Consider the following 20,170-nt stretch of genomic DNA (forward strand, 5'->3'; position numbering starts at 1 on the left):
TGTTGTCACTGTAAACTTTGATCATTATTCCTGTTTAGTTAGCTTTTCTTCCAGGTACTTCAGTTTTCCTCTTACCCGACCAAGTATGTACAAGTTAGGTTCACTGGTAATTCTAAATTGGCACAATGTAGTGCGGGTGGGCACATGACTGGGCCTTATAATGAGCTGGCTCCCTATCAATAATGGTTGTCTCCTGCTTTGGCTTTGGCACTTTCAACAGTTATTCAAACCTCCGCTCCATTGTGAATCAACAAACAGGCTCTTTAACCACTGAGGGACTAATGTTTCATTTGAGTAAAATCAATACTGTGCTCCACTACTCCTGAATTTTTCAACATCAGTGCCCAGTCTCTGACCTCAACAAATTAGTGTTGTCACTGTTAGGCTTTTGATGGCAACCAAACTAAATAATTATCATTATTAAATTCATGGCCTATGATTTATCCAACACCAAACCTAAACATCTCCACATGCCCCCCAACCCATCACCCACCCCACTTCCTTGTTTATCAGTGATCCAAGCTGATGATCCTCTTAACTAATAAGTTTACTGTTTTGCTCAATTCACTCAAGAGATGGCTTCTTCAACTTGGAAGGTGCACAAGTGACCACCTCTGTGGGCACGGACAATCTCCAGGCTCTCAACATAGATGTTCTTGCTCTCCACTTGTTTTTGTCCTTTCAGATGAACCTTTTGCTGTTGCCTTCAGCTGGTCAGAGCAGGCATTCCATTTTCATGCTGTGGTGCTTTTCCTGCTATTTGTCCACAGCTTTAAAAGGCATTCGCCCAGGTGTTTCAGCAACACTTTATAACATTCATTAACAGGTGCGTAAAAGTTATTTTATTAATCTTAACATGTAGAAATGATCAACAAAGATTGTCACATAACAGCTTTTAGGGACATTTTAAAGGTACTGATTTTAGAAATTGTCTTCCTTTTGAACTTTCCTTACTTCAGTGTGGAGTTGTTGTGCTTGATCAACCTTCTACATACAATCCTGTGCCTCCTCCCTGATCTTTTACTTTATCCTTCCACCTCTGCTTTGGCCTCCCTCACTTTATCTTCCCCTGCACTGCCATTCCCATCACTCTTTTGCCCACATATTCATTCATCACATGCCCATTTCACTTCAGCCTGCTTTTCTGTATTTTCTTAAGTGTTCTCCCACTTTTGTTGTACCTCTGATTTTTCTCATTTCTTATTTTCTCCTTTTTCTTTAACTCCACACATTAATCTCAACATTCTCATTTCTGCCACATTTAACTTCTTCTCCTGCACTCCCTTTACTGGCTATGTGTTGGCTCCATAGACCACTGTAGGTCTTTATACTGTCTTATTTAATACTCTCTTCCAATTGTTCTATCCCTACTGCACTCTCTGCATCTAATTTTCCATCTTAGGCTACCACTGATCCTCGATATTTAAATGTATCCGCTCATTTCAGTAGCTCTCCCTGCTGTCTAACTTCTGAGTCTTCATCATCATTAAATATCTCGTATTCTGTCTATATTTTATTTATTTTCAACCTTCTGTCTTTCAAAGCCCTTCTCTGTTCATCCAACACAACATAATGACATCAGCAAAACACCTGGACCAGGGGAATTTAGTCTTTTATCCCATGCCTCAACACATCCATAAACCGATTAAAGAGGTAAGGGCTTCAAGAAGACCCCTGGTACATACCTCCCCTAACTGGGGTCTTGTCTGTTACCCCAACTGGGGTCCTCATTCCCTCATACATATTTTAGACAATCCTCACATACTACTTTGCTCCTCGTTTCTCTCTCATGGTCCTCCAGACCTCTTGATGTAGCACTTGATGATAAACCTTCTCCAAATCAGTAAATACCACGTGAGCCTTTCTGTTTTCCGTGTTGCTTCTTTATGAGTTGTATCAGTGGACAGACTGCACCAGTTGTTCCTCTCTCTGGCATAAAACCAAACTGCTTACAGTTGTTCACTTGTATACCTTTAGTTATATTATTTACTTAATGAATTCTTTGTGGGTACATTCGACTCAGTTGATCGAGCTGCCCTGTGGGACATTCTGAGGGTTCGTGGGATCCCCATGGTCGGTCTGTACACTGGTACTGTGAGTGCTGTGCAGAGTGGAGGCAGAACCTCTGCGTTTTTTCTACTTGATTCTGGGGTTTGTCACTGGTGTGTGTTTGCTCCTGATCTTTTCAATACTTACATGGACTGGATGTTCGGCAAGGTTGTGGAGTCCAGCAGCTGTGGGACATCTGGTGGTGAAGAAAGATTCACTGATCTTGACTTGGCTAACAATGCTGTAATTTGCGCAGAGTCTGAGACTGAGCGAAGGGTCTGAGTGTCTGGGCTTGCGAGTGTCCTGGATTAAAACCAAGATCCAGGCCTTTAATGACCTCTTGGACATGGCCATCCACAGTGTATCTGTCTGCAGAGAGAGTGTCAACCTTTTCAAGAGGTTTACTTACCTCGGCAGTGACATTCATGTCTCTGGTGACTCTTCCCATGAAGTCCCATGAAGATTGGGAGAGCATTGGGGGGTCATGAGGTCACTGGAAAGGGGTGTGTGGCACTCCAAATATCTATGCAAAAGGATGAATGTCCAAGTCTTTAGGGCTCTGGTGCTGCCTGTCTTGCTATATGGTTGTGAGACATGGACGCTATCCAGTGACCTGAGACGAAGACTGGGCTCCTTTGGTACTGTGTCTCTTCAGAGAGTCCTTGGGTACCGCTGGTTTGACTTTGTGTCGAATGAAGCACACTACCTGTATTATGAGGGAGCATCGGTTACAGCACTACAGCCATGTGGCGCGATTCCCTGAGGGTGATCCAGCTTGTAGGATCCTCATTTTTGAGGACCCAAATGGCTCCCACGTAACATCTGGCTGCAGCAGATAGATGGTCATTTCTGAAGGGTGGGACTGGACTGTGTGGCTGCCTGGGGGGTTGCCAACCAGGATCCCGAGCTGTTTCATAGTGTGGTGGGTGCGGTAATGCTCTGTACCAGTGCAAGCTCCCCAACCTAACCTGATCAAAACTTGCCCCATTGCCGCTCCATCCTTAGTGACATCAAAACACTTATTTTAAGTTCACTTTCACTTTCCATATTGTTGTCTGCATGTGTTTCTCCTCTTAAAATGAATATCCGGAGGTTCTCCACTTTAATGTTCTCCATGCTGTGGCACAATGCTGCTTTGAGTCAATCGCCAGTGGAGACTGTGGGCCACTAAAAAAGGAGGTGGTTTTCCATTCACCTTGAGCTCAATTATCTAGGACTTGTATGATTTGTGTGTAGAAGTGACACAGCCACTTAGTGCCTTAACCAGAGAAACACATGCAAGCCCCACAACTGATGCCATCTTCATTTGGCTACACTATATGTTTGTTGGTACATTTATATATGGTATATAGATTTTTTTTTTTTCCTTTTTATTTTTTTCTTCAGTAACACTTTAGATACTACAAAAATGTATCTGTTACTGTTTTACAAATATGTAACAAACCCATCCCTGGGGCTTCATAATACTTCCAAGGTATCAGGAAAGTATTTACTCTTCTCTGCAGTTTCACCTCCCAACAAAACGTCACTTTGAAGTGATCTGAGGTGGCTTAGCTGAGACATATTTCTCTTGATATTACATATTAGTACAGACCTTTGAGTCCTTCATATTAACAAGTCATTTTACCGGCAGGTCAATACACTGTGTGCACAATTATTAGGCAAGTTGTATTTTTGAGGATTAATTTTAATATGGAACAAACACAGTGCTATCAGTCAATCCAAAATGTTAATAAACCTGAAACCTGAATGTTTCACAACGGAAATGTGAGTGTGAACATCATCAGGGGAATACATATGTGCGCACAATTATTAGGCAACTATTAGTGTGCAGATTTATTATGCAACTAAAGGAAAAATGAAAATTTTCCCATCTCACTTGTTTATTTTCATCTGTTATAGTGAGAATAATAAACAAACACCTCAAAATTTACAAATAAACATCTCTGACATTTCAAAAAACAAAATCAATCAATCAATGACCAATATAGCCACCCTTCTTTCCAATAACAGTCATAAGCCTTTCCATTCATGGAGTCTGTCAGTTTCTTGATCTGTTGACCATCAGCTTTTTGTGGAGCAGTGACTACAGCCTCCCAGACACTCTTCAGAGAGGTGTATTGTTTTTCTCCCCCGTAAATCTAGCGTTTAAGAAGTGCCCACAAGTTCTCGATAGGGTTTAGGTCAGATGAGGAAGGGGGGCCATGTCATTATTCCTTCATCTTTAAGGCCTTTACTGGCTGGCCACGCAGTGGAGAACTTCGATGCAAGTGATGGAGCATTGGCCTGCATAAAATCATGGTCTTTTTCCTGTATCACTGTTTGAAGAAAGTGTCTTCGAAAAACTGGCAGTAGGTTTGGGAGTTGATTTTGAGTTCATCTTCAATGCAAAAGGTCCAACTAGCTCATCTTTAAAAATACCAGCTCATACCAGTACCCCACCTCCACGTTGGAGTGGAGCTCTGTGCCCATTACTGATCCACAGGTCCATCCATCTGGTCCATCAAGAGTCACTCTCATCTCATCGGTCCATAAAACCTTTGAAAAAATCTGTCTTCAGATATTTCTTGGCCCAGTTTTGACGTTTCAACTTATGTTTCTTGTTCAGTGGTGGTTGGGTTTCAGCCCTCCTTACCTTGGCCATGTCTTTGAGCACTGAACACCTTGTACTTCTGGGCACTCCAGGTAGGTTGCAGCTCTGGAATATGAAAGTACTGGAGGATAATGGGTTCCTGGTAGCTTCACGTTTGATTCTTCTCAAATCTTTGGCAGCTAATTTGCGTCTTTTGTTCTCAACACATTTCTTGCGACCCTGTTGACTATTTGCAACAAAATGTTTGATGGTTCTGTGATCACACACCAATATCTTAGCAATTCCAAAAGTGCTGCATCCCTCTGAAAGACTTTTTACAATTTTTGACTTTTCAGAGTCAGTTAAATCTCTTTTTTGGCCCATTTTGCCTGAGGAAAACTAGCTGCCTAATAATTCTGCACACCTTGATATAGGGTGTTGATCTCCTTAGGCCACACCCTCCCTCATTACACAAATACACATCACCTGACGTGCTTAAATCCAATAAGCATTCAAGTTAATACAGCTTGGAGTTGGAATATACGCATTAAAAATGATGATATGGTCAAAATACTCACTTGCCTAATAATTGTGCACACAGTGTATGCCACCCTGCATGTATATGAATACTCCATCTACTGATGTTGTATAAGTCTTACAAAGACCAAAAGAAGTTTTTATTAAGGTTCATGAAGTGTAAACGAGTGATGTATTTTTGCAGTATCTAAACATTATTTGCTTTTACATACAGTACTGGCCATGGTACCTGTCAAAGACAAGCAATACAATAATTAAAAAAAATATTTGCTATCTCTTGCCCTACAGGTACCTTCAGTGCCTTTCCTTTGTATCCACGTATGCCTGAAACTCTTTTGACCGACACTCCCTCTGTAACGTCTGCTCCTCAGACACTGTCATTATTTTCAAAGCATCTTTCTCGCCTCCTGTCCGGTTTTATACTTGCCATCTTTGAAGGCGACTCTCTCGGTGTTCCTCGTACACCTTTACTTCTCTGCATGCGTTGCTCTCTTACACTTCTTCTTTCGTTGCTTTACCAAAGCCAAACAAACCAATCTGATTGCTCTGAGGGTCTGGACACACAGGCCTTACTGTTTGTGTGTGTGCGTGTGTTGTAAATATGTAGTAGATGTTTTAAAATTTTGATCAAACTGCACACAAAGAACTCTACAAATTATTGATAGGCACGCTTCTGTTTGCAAATGGTGTCATGAAACTGACAAAATCTGACTTAGGTTTGAGTAAAATTAAAATAAAGAAGTGATCTAATAATTAAACATCAATCTGGTAATGAGCAAAGTTGAACTGCTGGTCAGTTGAAGTCAGGACCATCTTTGATGGTAAGTACAAAAGATAAAACTATTCAAAAATTGTTTCAAATGATATCTAATTTTAGTAATAACAAGTATTAAAATGTCTATAAAAAATGTGCAAGTCCAGAGTGCAGTTCCCTCATGCTAATTAGGGGTACCTGTTAGTGTTCCATTGTTCTCTGAACACTGAAGTCTTAGCGGCTGCTCTGTAGAAGGCTGTCAGTTAGGACCTGGATATCTGAAGCACATGAATAACATCGCACACAGATACACAGAAACCACACTACCACGTACTGCTGAGCATCCACTTTCCATGACACATGCACACCTGATGACCCTGATGTGTGATATTAAAGTGGCTGTGCCAACATGTAGATTGAGTTGTGCCCCACAGTGGCTGTTAGCTCTCTTTAGAGCTTTTTAGAGCTCTTTACTCCCAGGCTCTATCCTGGGTCCACTGCTCTTCTCAATTTACATGCTTCCATTAGATCAGATTATCTCGGGGCACAACGTGAGCTACCACAGCTATGCTGATGACACACAGCTGTACTTATCAATAGCAGCTGATGACACCAACTCTCTCGATTCACTAACACAATGTCTTACTTGTGTTTCTAATTGGATGAATAGTAATTTTCTAAAGCTAAATAAAGAGAAAACAGAAATTTTAGTGATTGGCAATAATGGATACAATGAGGTTATTAGAAATAAACTTGATGCATTAGGATTAAAAGTCAAGGCAGAGGAAAAGAACTTATGGGTAACTGTTGACTGTAACCTGAATTTTAAAATCTCATATTAATCAGATCACTAGGACAGCATTTTTTTCACTTGAGAAATATAGCAAAAGTTAGACTTCTTACAGTGCATCCGGAAAGTATTCACAGCGCATCACTTTTTCCACATTTTGTTATGTCACAGCCTTATTCCAAAATGGATTAAATTCATTTTTTTCCTCAGAATTCTACACACAACACCCCATAATGATAACGTGAAAAAAAGTTTACTTGAGATTTTTGCAAATTTATTAAAAATACAAAAAATTGAGAAAGCACATGTACAGTGGTGTGAAAAACTATTTGCCCCCTTCCTGATTTCTTATTCTTTTGCATGTTTGTCACACAAAATGTTTCTGATCATCAAACACATTTAACCATTAGTCAAATATAACACAAGTAAACACAAAATGCAGTTTTTAAATGATGGTTTTATTATTTAGGGAGAAAAAATCCAAACCTACATGGCCCTGTGTGAAAAAGTAATTGCCCCCTGAACCTAATAACTGGTTGGGCCACCCTTAGCAGCAATAACTGCAATCAAGTGTTTGCGATAACTTGCAATGAGTCTTTTACAGCGCTCTGGAGGAATTTTGGCACACTCATCTTTGCAGAATTGTTGTAATTCAGCTTTATTTGAGGGTTTTCTAGCATGAACCGCCTTTTTAAGGTCATGCCATAGCATCTCAATTGGATTCAGGTCAGGACTTTGACTAGGCCACTCCAAAGTCTTCATTTTGTTTTTCTTCAGCCATTCAGAGGTGGATTTGCTGGTGTGTTTTGGGTCACTTTCCTGTTGCAGCACCCAAGATCGCTTCAGCTTGAGTTCACAAACAGATGGCCAGACCTTCTCCTTCAGGATTTTTTGGTAGACAGTAGAATTCATGGTTCCATCTATCACAGCAAGCCTTCCAGGTCCTGATGCAGCAAAACAACCCCAGACCATCACACTACCACCACCATATTTTACTGTTGGTATGATTTTCTTTTTCTAAATGCTGTGTTCCTTTTATGCCAGATGTAACGGGACATTTGCCTTCCAAAAAGTTAAACTTTTGTCTCATCAGTCCACAAGGTATTTTCCCAAAAGTCTTGGCAATCATTGAGATGTTCATTTGGCAAAATTGAGACGAGCCCTAATGTTCTTTTTGCTTAACAGTGGTTTGCGTCTTGGAAATCTGCCATGCAGGCCGTTTTTGCCCAGTCTCTTTCTTATGGTGGAGTCGTGAACACTGACCTTAATTGAGGCAAGTGAGGCCTGCAGTTCTTTAGACGTTGTCCTGGGGTCTTTTGTGACTTCTCGGATGAGTCGTCTCTGCACTCTTGGATTAATTTTGGTCAGCCAGCCACTCCTGGGAAGGTTCACCACTGTTCCATGTTTTTGCCATTTGTGGATAATGGCTCTCATTGTGGTTCGCTGGAGTCCCAAAGCTTTAGAAATGGCTTTATAACCTTTACCAGACTGATAGATCTCAATTACTTCTGTTCTCATTTGTTCCAGAATTTCTTTGGATCTTGGCATGATGTCTAGCTTTTGAGGTGCTTTTGGTCTACTTCTCTGTGTCAGGCAGCTCCTATTTAAGTGATTTCTTGATTGAAACAGGTGTGGCAGTAATCAGGCCTGGGGGTGGCTACGGAAATTGAACTCAGGTGTGATACACCATGGTTAGGTTATTTTTGAACAAGGGGGCAATTACTTTTTCACACAGGGCCATGTAGGTTTGGATTTTTTTCTCCCTGAATAATAAAAACCATCATTTAAAACTGCATTTTGTGTTTACTTGTGTTATATTTGACTAATGGTTAAATGTGTTTGATGATCAGAAACATTTTGTGTGACAAACATGCAAAAGAATAAGAAATCAGGAAGGGGGCAAATAGTTTTTCACACCACTGTACATAAGTATTCACAGCCTTTGCCATGAAGCTCCAAATTGAGCTCAGGTGCATCCTGTTTCCCCTGATCATCCTTGAGATGTTTCTGCAGCTTCATTGGAGTCCACCTGTGGTAAATTCAGTTGATTGGACCTGATTTGGAAAGGCACACACCTGTCTATAGAAGGTCCCACAGTTGACAGTTCATGTCAGAGCACAAACCAAGCATGAAGTCAAAAGAATTGTCTGTAGACCTCTGAGACAGGATTGTCTTGAGGCACAAATCTCGAGAAGGTTACAGAAAAATTTCTGCTGCTTTGAAGGTCCCAATGAGCACCGTGGCCTCCATCATCCGTAATTGGAAAAAGTTTGAAACCACCAGGACCCTTCTTAGAGCTGGCCGGCCATCTAAACTGAGCGATCGGGGGAGAAGGGCCTTAGTCAGGGAGGTGACCAAGAACTCGATGGTCACTCTGTCAGAGCTCCAGAGGTCTTCTGTGGAGAGAGGAGAACCTTCCAGAAGGACAACCATCTCTGCAGCAATCCACCAATCAGGCCTGTATGGTTGAGTGGCCATATGGAAGCCACTCCTTAGTAAAAGGGACATGGCAGCCTGCCTGGACTTTGCCAAAAGTCTCCTGAAGGTCTCTCAGACCATGAGAAAAAAAATTCTCTGGTCTGATGAGACAAAGATTGAACTCTTTGGTGTGAATGCCAGGAGTCACGTTTGGAAGAAATCAGGCACCGCTCATCACCAGGCCAATACCATCCAAACAGAGAAGCATGGTGGTGGCAGCATCATGCTCTGGGGATGTTTTTCAGCGACTGGAACTGGGAGACTAGTCAGGATAAAGGGAAAGATGACTGCAGCAATGTACATAGACATCCTGGATGAAAACCTGCTCCAGAGCGCTCTTGACCTCAGACTGGGGCGACGGTTCATCTTTCAGCAGGACAACGACCCTAAGCACACAGCCAAGATATCAAAGGAGTGGCTTCAGGACAACTCTGTGAATGTCCTTGAGTGGCCCAGCCAGAGCCCAGACTTGAATCCGATTGAACATCTCTGGAGAGATCTTAAAATGGCTGTGCACCGACGCTTCCCATCCAACCTGATGGAGCTTGAGAGGTGCTGCCAAGAGGAATGGGTGAAACTGGCCAAGGATAGGTGTGCCAAGCTTGTGGCATCATATTCAAAAAGACTTGAGGCTGTAATTGCTGCCAAAGGTGCATCGACAAAGTATTGAGCAAAGGCTGTGAATACTTATGTACATGGGATTTCTCAGTTTTTTTATTTTTAATAAATTTGCAAAAACCTCAAGTAAACTTTTTTCATGTTATCATTATGGGGTGTTGTGTGTAGAATTCTGAGGAAGAAAATGAATTTAATCCATTTTGTAATAAGGCTGTAACATAACAAAATGTGGAAAAAGTGATGCGCTGTGAATAATTTCCGGATGAACTGTATATCATTGAAATTAATTCACGCTTTTGTTTTCAGTAGACTAGATTACTGTAACGCACTCCTCTCAGGACTACCCAAAAAAACCATAAATCGTTTGCAACGAGTGCAGAATGCAGCTGCTAGAATCCTAACTAGGAAAAGAAAATCCGAACACATTTCTCCAGTTTTGATGTCACTACACTGGTTACCTTTGTCATTCAGAATTGACTTTAAAATACTGCTTATGGTTTATAAAGCCTTAAATAATCTCGCTCCATCTTATATATCGGAATGTCTGACACCTTATATTCCAAATCGTAACTATAGATCCTCAAATGAGTGTCTCCTTACAATTCCAAAAGCTAAACTTAAAAGAAGTGGTGAGGCGGCCTTCTGCTGTTATGCACCTAAAATCTGGAATAGCCTGCCAATAGGAATTCGCCAGGCTGATACAGTAGAGCACTTTAAAACACTGCTGAAAACACATTACTTTAACATGGCCTTCTCATAACTTCACTTTAACTTAATCCTGGTACTCTGTATGTTCAATTCATCATAATAACTATTCATGGTGGCACTAAAATCCGTACTGACCCCTACTCTCTCTTCTGTTTTTCTTCCCGATTTACTGTGGTGGCGATCTGCACCATGATGTTCCTACATTGATGGATTAAAAGCTTGAAGTCTGCATGACCATCTTCATCAAGTACTTCCGTGAGAACCCTAAATACAAAGAGGAATGTTTCATTTATGTTAGGTAGGATGCCCAGAGGGTGCTGGGCGGTCTCATGGTCTGGAACCCCTGCAGATTTAATTTTTTTTCTCCAGCCGACTGGAGTTGTTTTTTTTTTTTTTTTTTTTTTTTATTTCTGTCCTCCCTGGCCTTCGGACCTTACTATTATTCTATGTTAATGAGTGTTTTCTTATTTTGTCTTTTATTTTTCTTTTCTTCGTCATGTAAAGCACTTTCAGCTACATTATTTGTATGAAAATGTGCTATATAAATAAATGTTGTTGTTTAGTTAAAGGGCACAGACGGCAGAAGCAGGATGTGTGAACACAAGTCACCATGAGCAATCCATGTCACTTTCTGCTGTCTACTGCCACACGCTTCATTGCCATTTAGACCACAGCCACTGCTAACATTCATTTCTTTTGCAAGTCCCTACCCTTTTTTCTCTGATTCTCTCAAGGCTCATCAAAGGGCATGTTTTCTGTCATGCTGCACTGGCTGCTGTCACTCAAATGTTTTTCCCTGCCTGGTCCACAAAATCTGTGCAGAGAGCAGCCATGCCATCACATCCCACCCGCCAGCTGTTACAATCCTTTCTCATAACCCCTTGTAGCCGACCAACAGTGTTGTTTTTTAGAGCTTTCAAGGAATCCTAAAGGTCAGTTAGGGGACCTCCTTGTGACCCCCTTTTTTCCCACGCCATGCCCGTTATACTTCTAGTTTAAGTTTGCAGGAAAGTTCAGGAGATATGATGGTCACTCATGTCCTGCAAATATTTTCAGATTTTCTTTTACTTTTCTAATTATTTTTTATTAAAAGTTGGGCCAAATTCACTTGGACCTTCTGTCAATTCCATCTTATGGCTTTCCCTTAACTTTAAATGATGAACCTTTCTGGTGCCAAGTAGATTTGAAGATCTGATATGAAGACACAGGATGAGCAGGCCCGTTTTTCAATATAATGTTGGTAAAGAGCACACAGGTCAAATGCCCGCCTCAACGTGTGCAATCCTGCATGGGGACCAGACTGTGGTCTCTAATGCAGGCCCATCTGGAAAAGGCTTCTGGTCAAAGTGGAAGCTGCTCAGAATTGGAGATAAATCTCCAATGAGAATTTGAAATGTGCCTCAACACCAGTTTCTTTTATTCTGGCAGAGCATATAATTGAAACCATGTGAGACAGTTTGAATAGGAGCGAAGGAGGTGGCCTGTTTAATTTATTATTGTTATTGAGTTAATAGCCATCTTTATCCAAGTTATTTTATAAAAGCAACCAAAAGCATGCACAGTGTAAGAGATTAAAAAGTGTAAAGTTTACAATCAAAATGTCAGCATAAATGAGAATTCATAAACCTTCTGCTGGGTATTGTATGTTGGCAGATGGGTTTGGGGTCCTTTATCTGAAATTACAGGGAATCAGTCTGATGGAAACAGATACGGCACACATCGTTGAGCTGGATTAGTGAAGAGAAGGGCCAGTCCAGACCTGGGGCCTTATGTGTAACACTGTGCGTAGAATTCACACTAAAACATGGCGTACAGAGAAAAATGGAAATGTACATACACAGAAAAAAAAAATCCAGATGCATAAATCTGTGTGTACGCCAAGTTCCACGCACTTCCCTCTTACAAATCTCAACAAACGTGAAATTTAACGCATGTGCCCGGTCCTACAGCCCCACCCCGACTCCTCCGAGAATTTTGCACATTTTAATATAAATAGTCCCTTTTCTTCAGTGTTTTGTTAAAAGATAATGGTACAAGAATAAAGAAAAAAGAATTTCAGCGAATGCCAAGTGGAGGCAAGGCAAGGGTAAATGTACTATTTGTTGGTTTAAGCAGTGGTGTAAACAAGAAAGTAAAATGGATGGAGTGATACAGAGTGGCGGAGAAACTTGAAAGTTCAAGTTCAGAAAGCCGGGGTTTGGCCGAAATAAAAAAGAAGTGGTCAGATATCAAAGTCGAGATGAAAAGTTGAAGGCCACCGTCTGTTTATTCTGTTTCAGACAATATTACAAAAGCTGACCGCCGTGCCGAGGATGCAAATCTACGCGTTGATGGTACTGCTGTGCCCACACCTCTTCCTCGGAAACCGCCAGGCGACCTTCTTTCTGACTGTGTGCCGACAGACGTTGTTCTGGAGTCATAAAATCCAATAGTGGATGCTGTAAGAGATGTGGTCAATTAACTTTGAATGCAAAGGCTGTACTTGTGTGATACTGACCACAAATTAAATGAACTGGTTAAAAAATAAATGTTGCATCTGATTACATGTTTTTACATTCTGCTAATTACTTTCAAATGAAGTTGTGGCCCTTTCCTATGCACAATGCGACACACGTTCTGTGGAATTTCGAGTGGAAATGCTTTCTATTTACTGCGGTGGGCTGGCGCCCTGCCCAGGGTTTGTTTCCGGCCTTGCGCCCCTATGTTGGCTGGGATTGGCTCCAGCAGACCCCCGTGACCCTGTAGTTAGGATATAGCGGGTTGGATGATGGATGGATGCAGAGGTGTGACCAGAACATCATGTGTGGGTTGGCATTTGGCTTGTCTGGGGGGGGCAAAAAATATCCATCCACCTATCCCCATTTTTGTAGGGGGGTCAAATAATAATAACAACATAGTTTTTTATAACATATAAAAGCAAAAATTGTGACAAAAATCATAACCTATTGTTCAATAAAATTAACAGAGGCAATGGAACGTGTATTATTATTTTTTGTGAACAAATATAGAACTACATCTACAAGGTAAATATCAATAAAGTCGAATGTATACAACATATGAGAGCAAGAACAGTAGTCATTAGGGAGGCTATAGGATATCAGTTTCCAGTGTTTAACCTGGATATTATCTACAGGACCAGTCTGCGGTTACTCTTGGCAAATTCTGAAATAAATTAATTCATGTCTAGTTTTTCTGTGATGCTTTTCTCATGTGCCAGAAAGACTAAATTTCTCTTCCTTGAATGCAGCATTGTTCGGCGGTGTGGAGTGAGAATGTGGTTCAAAGTAGAGAAAGAGCTTTTGCATGTGGCTGAAGACACACCAATGATGAGTGCTGTGACACATAGTGAATGCAACATAAGGAAGGCCTCTTTGTACTGCTGAATGCATTTGCGTGTTTCAGAGAGATTAGCATCAGCTGGTAGTTTATTGATCAACATTGTTTTTGCCACAGCAATTTTATTGTGCAAGCTCATGCTGTTTTGCTCTGTGCCTGCAAGTGCCTGAAGTGGTTTCAGGAGAATGATCAATAATTCGGATTTTGGCAGGAGAAGCGATGTGGCTCTCAATAATTCAACATTTCTCTGAGATAATCTTGCCTCCATTTCTACAATAGCTCTATCAAGAATACTGAACATAGCCCTTTTAAGTCTGATAAGGAGCAATTTGTTTATTACAGTCACCATGCCCAAGCGTAGACACAACAATATTATCAAGCTGTGAATTAACTTTCCATTTCCTTTTGAGCGAATTGGTAGGCCTACTTTCACACTGAGAGAAATGCTCAATTGCATTGGCTGGTTTCAGCACACCAAGCACATGAAGGAGGAATTTTCCTGTATTGAAGAAATTCTGCTTTTTTTAATTGGGTCAAAAGACCACATGCCTCTATTCAAATGTCAAAAGGGGCAGTGTCAGCCTCTGCTACTTCTGAGAGAAGCCCCCTTATAGCTTCCTCATTGTTGTAAATGGACTTTGTGACATCATAATGACTAGTCCATCGTATTTCTAGAAGTATTTTAAGTGTGGGTGTATCGTATGTGTGTGAAACATAATGTCTGTGACAAAATGTGTTCAATGAATTTGACCAGTCAAAGAACTTCTTAGCCAAAGGTTCTGATTCCATTGCATGTATCACTGCTAAATGGAGTTGGTGGTTGTAGCAGTGTACATATGGAATGTACTTACCAACTTTGTTTTGTAGCAAAGCCTGGACACCACGCCTTGCCCCAGACATGACAGAAGCACCATCAAAACACTGACACACTAAATTGTCTGGGCTGTGACCTAGCTCAGAGAGATATGACAGAATTTGGTTACAAATATATTCAGCATGAAGCTGATTCAGTTCAATTAAGCCAATCAGGTGTTCTTCAGGGATGGAGTTCTGGACGAATCTAATCCCTACAGACAAATTCTCAATGTTACAGCTATCCCTGGTACCATCACTTTTAAAGCAAAGTCCAGGAGAGTCAGCTTTTTCATATTTGGTCCTGATATCTTTTACCACTATTTTGCCAAGAGTCTCAATTATTTCATTTTGAATTACATTAGATGTGTATTTTGCGTTGTCTGGGATGTATTTTACAATTTCTGCAAGTCTGGCATCTTTTTTGATTGTGTAATCAAAGAACTTAAGGAAAAGTCCCTCCTCCCCACCTACGTGATTGTGACCACGCAGAGCCAGTTCATTGACTGCAAGGAACTGAACGGCCTCCCCAATGCTTTTCACTTAATATCGATTCCTTTCTATCTGGGCTGGACCGAGTCGTTGAACTATGCTTTCACCCATCTCTGCCCGGCGCCGATACTTTTGCCATGTATAGCGGCTTTAGAATGGTTGCTGATGCCAGGCCCGTCGCGATAAGGCAGGCAAACCAAGCAATTGCTTGGGGCCCCAGGCCAGCTCAGTTAACGACTGGTTAAGAATAAAATGCAGCGACAAACTGTGTGAGCGCCCCATTGATAGTGAATACAGTAAAGTGCAATGACACTGTTATCGGGATCCCCCTCAAGGGGGCCCCCCTCGCTGACAGCAGCCAGCCAACCACGCGATCTCTGCTGCCGGCAAAATACAAAACTTCCTCGGCAGTCATGAAGCGGAATTATGCTTCAGGAAGCCAAAAAAGAAAGAAGAGAAAGGAAGAGGAGGATAAGAAAAAACAAGACAGTGGTAAATGATAAATTACACACATAAAATAGCTCTACTTGTCTTGTACAAATGGTGCAATTTTGCAGCAGGTAGGCTAGCAGAAATATGTTTATGTATCATACATAAATGACATGACATTGCTATAGCTTTGTAATAGGTTTTGATGAAAGTGGCATAGCATGCTATACTAACTATTCCACTGTGATAATCTATTTAGGAAAACCACACAATAAATTCTGTGCATCAAACATTAGCTTGGGATGTTTTTAAGCATTGGTAGTCGACTCACAGCACTACTAATAATTAGTAAACATTTAATTATAATTTCATTGTTTGTTAACAGTAAAAAGTTTATTTATATAGCACATTTCATACACAATGGCAATTCAAAGTGCTTTACATAGAAGAAATTAAAATAATAAAAAGAAATAAGAATAATTGGCCTCTGGTGAGAGGAGCTTTTCAGCTTTGAAGCTGATAAAAAATTACATGAGGTCCACGGTGGGCCAAGAAAGGCTCACAGGACTGGCACTTATGTCAATTGAGCGGGATGTTCGCCAGTCTTTGGACATGGAGGACATTGTGATTGCCTTTGCAGAAAACAAGGCTCGCAAACAGCAGTTTTAGATAATTTGCACATGTTTGAGAGAACTGAAAAATGTTAATGTGAGTATGTATGTGTGTGTGTGTTTTTAAGTATGTTGGATTTAGTTATTGTGCACTTTTTTAATGTATATTTGATTTTATGGTACAGTGGTGTTTTTTGTAAATGTTCAATTGTTGAAAATGTTCAAATTTTATGCACTTTATATGCAACAGCAGTATTTGCACTCTAAACATTTTTTTATTTATGCACAGTATATGCAACAGCAGTATTTGCACTGTAAACCTTTTTTATTTATATAAAGTGCGAGTGAATTTAAACTGTATGGCTATGCTGTGGTTCCTTTGCGTGCGAGCGTGCATGCGGGGGGCCTCCATGTCCATTTTGCTTGGGGCCCCCAAATTCCTTCAAACGGCCCTGACTGATGCTTTAAGGGAAGACAGACACACCAATATTCGCATTCTGCCATTTACTCTACAAAACAAGCAGTAAGGGGCACAGTCAGCACACGCAGCGTCAGGCGCTTTCTCAGTCTCCTATAGCAAGCCAAACAGTATGCTAATGAGTCTGGATCTCCGTTAAACCAAACACTTTTAAAATCCATTTCTGCCGACCAAAAGTGAAAACAGAACATCAAAATACATTAATAACCATATTACGTGATGTTTCCATGCAGTTTCAGATAGAAAACACTAATTCAAAACTTGTCAGCTTACACGAGAGACGGAGAGTATTGAGAAGCGCCTTACCTGCAAAAGCGTCATCAAACTTTTGCCAGGAGTCTGCTGTACACTACACGTGCGTCCAATGGGTGTTAGATTAATTAAAGACACTTACCCACCCAACCCGCTACAGCAGGCAAACAGGAACTATATACAAAAGATACAATGATTGCATTCACATTAAACAAAATTCACAATATATAAAAACAGAAGAATTTCAGTATATAAAAAAAAGTTTTGAGAATGTTCACAAAAATGTAAAACATAATAAACTAACTCAGCCACACATGCAGACATGGCTCTGACGTGCGTGATACTAGATGCGTGTTTGTGGGTGCCGCCACCGTCTTTTTCTAGAGCTGTTTTCCATTTAGTGTAGCCGTGTTTGTTGAATATGTCCTCGCGGTACGAACTGGAAACATTAAATTTGCGGCAGGCAAAGCAAAAGCTGGCATCACGGACAACAAAATATTCAAGCCATGGTCAATACTGATACCAGCTTGCACTAAAACATCTGAGTGTCTTTCCGAATGCGCGCTTGGAATAATTAATTAACATTGTCTGGGATGGGCTATCCATATTTAAGTCAGAGGTTTGGAGTACCCGACACAGGCGCAGAGCTGGAGGATTGTGTAGGCTTATCTTATCTTTTGGAGTGTCTGTTCCTGACGTGGGTGCGCTGTGCTCCGTGGTGGTAAGCAGCGGTGTTGGGCTCAACCGTGGAGCCAGCAGCTTGAGGAGGGACAGAGGTTGACGATGTCTGCTTTTTAATAAGCCACCTGTGCATAGCCTTTGGTGTTACCAACCAGAAAATAAAAGAAGAATGGTACGTATAAGCTTTTTTAATTAAAGAATGCGGTCAACAGTTTCAAAACGTGCTGCAAAATGTATCATGAAGTGAACTGTGAGCAGCACGGTGCCTGTCTAATTGGAAAGCAACTTAGTTTTGAAAATCAAATGTTATTTTTCTCCAGAGTTTTCATTGGGCAGACAGATCATTTCGCAGGGTGGGCGCGGCTTGTCTTGGGGGGTGGGCAGTGCCCACCCCAGCCCCCCGTGGTCACGCCTCTGGATGGATGCTTTCTATTTACATAACCAAATTCATTATCCGAAGGCGCCTTTACAGTGTAGCGTTGGCGCCGACCGACACAACGAATCGGTTTTCTGCTCTTTTCATGGCTCTCTTCTGGTGACTCGCAATCCTTAAGACTGCTTGCCTTTTGCCACACTAGTTGGGAAAATCACTTGCGACTGTGCGGAGCTGCAGTTTTTATAGGTTCTTCTGTTATATGTGTTGTAATGCCAGATCATTATTTTGGTGATTCGTCCCAGGCTGATGTAACGTGTCCAGCACTGTTGCGTGCAGCTGACCGTTCAGATTACATTTGGAAAACCGGACGTTGCTGCGAATTGCGCTTTGATGTTTACCAGTTCAACCACAGTGTAAGAAAATATTACTTGGATGAAAAGCGGATAATATCATCCTATGCAGCTGGCAGGGCGCGACTCAGTGATGATCGTGAAATACCCGATCAGTCAGTAAGTTCACGTTGAGAAGCTCCTGTGGCTAAAAACCGTTCAGCGGACAGAACTTGCAAAGGAGCAGGTAGAGCACAATTCTTCAAAGTCTGCCTTTGTAAATGCGGCGCCAGTTCAGCACACAACGCCAAGAAGTTAGGTCTTGGAAATCTTGACTTAGAAGCCAGTCATCATCATCATCATCTATAAACACGAGCTCTCTTCTATTTCTTCCATTTGCGATGTCTTCAACGCTAAAGCAGCCATGATAGTTGGAATAGTTTGGCCATTTCCTGCACCATTATATTGTTACAGAATGATTACAAGCAAGCGAATTAAATTTGTAAACGATATGCAATTCATTTTGGCGTATATGATAAAACCTCTGCGGTGGACTGGCGTCCTGCATGCCCGGGGTTTGTTTCCTGCCTTGAGCTCTGTGTTGGCTGGGATTGGCTCCAGCAGACCCCCGTGACCCTGTGGTTAGGATATAGCGGGTTGAATAATGGATGGATGGATGATAAAACCTGCATCATAGATGTGAATTTAAAAATCAGGAGTGGTCTCCCCTAGACTTTCTCGTATACTCAGATGGGAATAGATATTTGAGGAGTAAACCACAAGACATTGATTATATTTTTAGTACATTAAAGAACCATTAACAACAAATTAATAATATATTGAACAATTATTATAAAAGTAAAGTTGAATAAATCAGACTCTGCAGCTACATGAATAAAAAAAAAAAAATCGAGTATGTTATCAGGTAAAGTACCACTTCTGTTTAACGGAAATAGCCCAAACGCTGATAAAAATCTATGTTTTGTACCAAATACTTGTATCCAAAATTTGGTCAACCTAAGCGAAAGGGTACTCAAGTTGTCATGTTCACACACACACACACACACAATTCAAAAAATGGTATTTTCGGACTCAAAATCTCAAAATGGAATGTTTGGATGATTAACATACTTTCCCCTGGGTTTGCTTCCCGGGTCCTCCCTGTGTAAAGTTAGCATGTTCTCCCCGTGTCTATGTGGGTTTCCTCCCACAGTCCAAAGACATGCAGGTTAGGTGAATTGGCGATCCCAAATTGTCCCTAGTGTGTGTGCCCTGTGGTGGGCTGGCGCCCTGCCCGAGATTTGTTCCTGCCTTGCACCCTGTGTTAGCTGGGATTGGCTCCAGCAGCCCCCAAACCCTGTGTTAGGATATAGCGGGTTGGATAATGACTGACTGATGACTGACATACTTTCCCTATACGAGAAAGAAACAAAAATAAGGAAGGGAACAAATCAGTTAATCGCTAAAAGACAAAGAGCGAAAGAGATGGGAAAAGGAGATCCTCACTACTCTTACGCTAAAGGGAAGTTACCGGAGAGACAGTCACGCACTCCTGTAGGGCGCAAAGCAAGCTGTGAACAGTTAACATTTAGCACCTTAGATCGGCCTGCTGCCCTTTTCCAGAAAAACACACCCGGTTTTGAAACGGGGACCTTTCGTGTGTTAGGCGAACATGATAACCAGTACACTATTGAAACCAAGCCACTCTCTACTCTTCCCAAGAGGCCAGGTGAACCCGATTCTGGGATGTATGCCAGTGAGACGTGGTGGAGCTAAATTCGGAGCTGTGCCACAAGCTTGTCAGGGTAGCCCTGGCGACAATTTAAGG

Source organism: Polypterus senegalus, chromosome 8 (assembly GCF_016835505.1).
Source record: "Polypterus senegalus isolate Bchr_013 chromosome 8, ASM1683550v1, whole genome shotgun sequence".
Taxonomy (NCBI): domain Eukaryota; kingdom Metazoa; phylum Chordata; class Cladistia; order Polypteriformes; family Polypteridae; genus Polypterus; species Polypterus senegalus.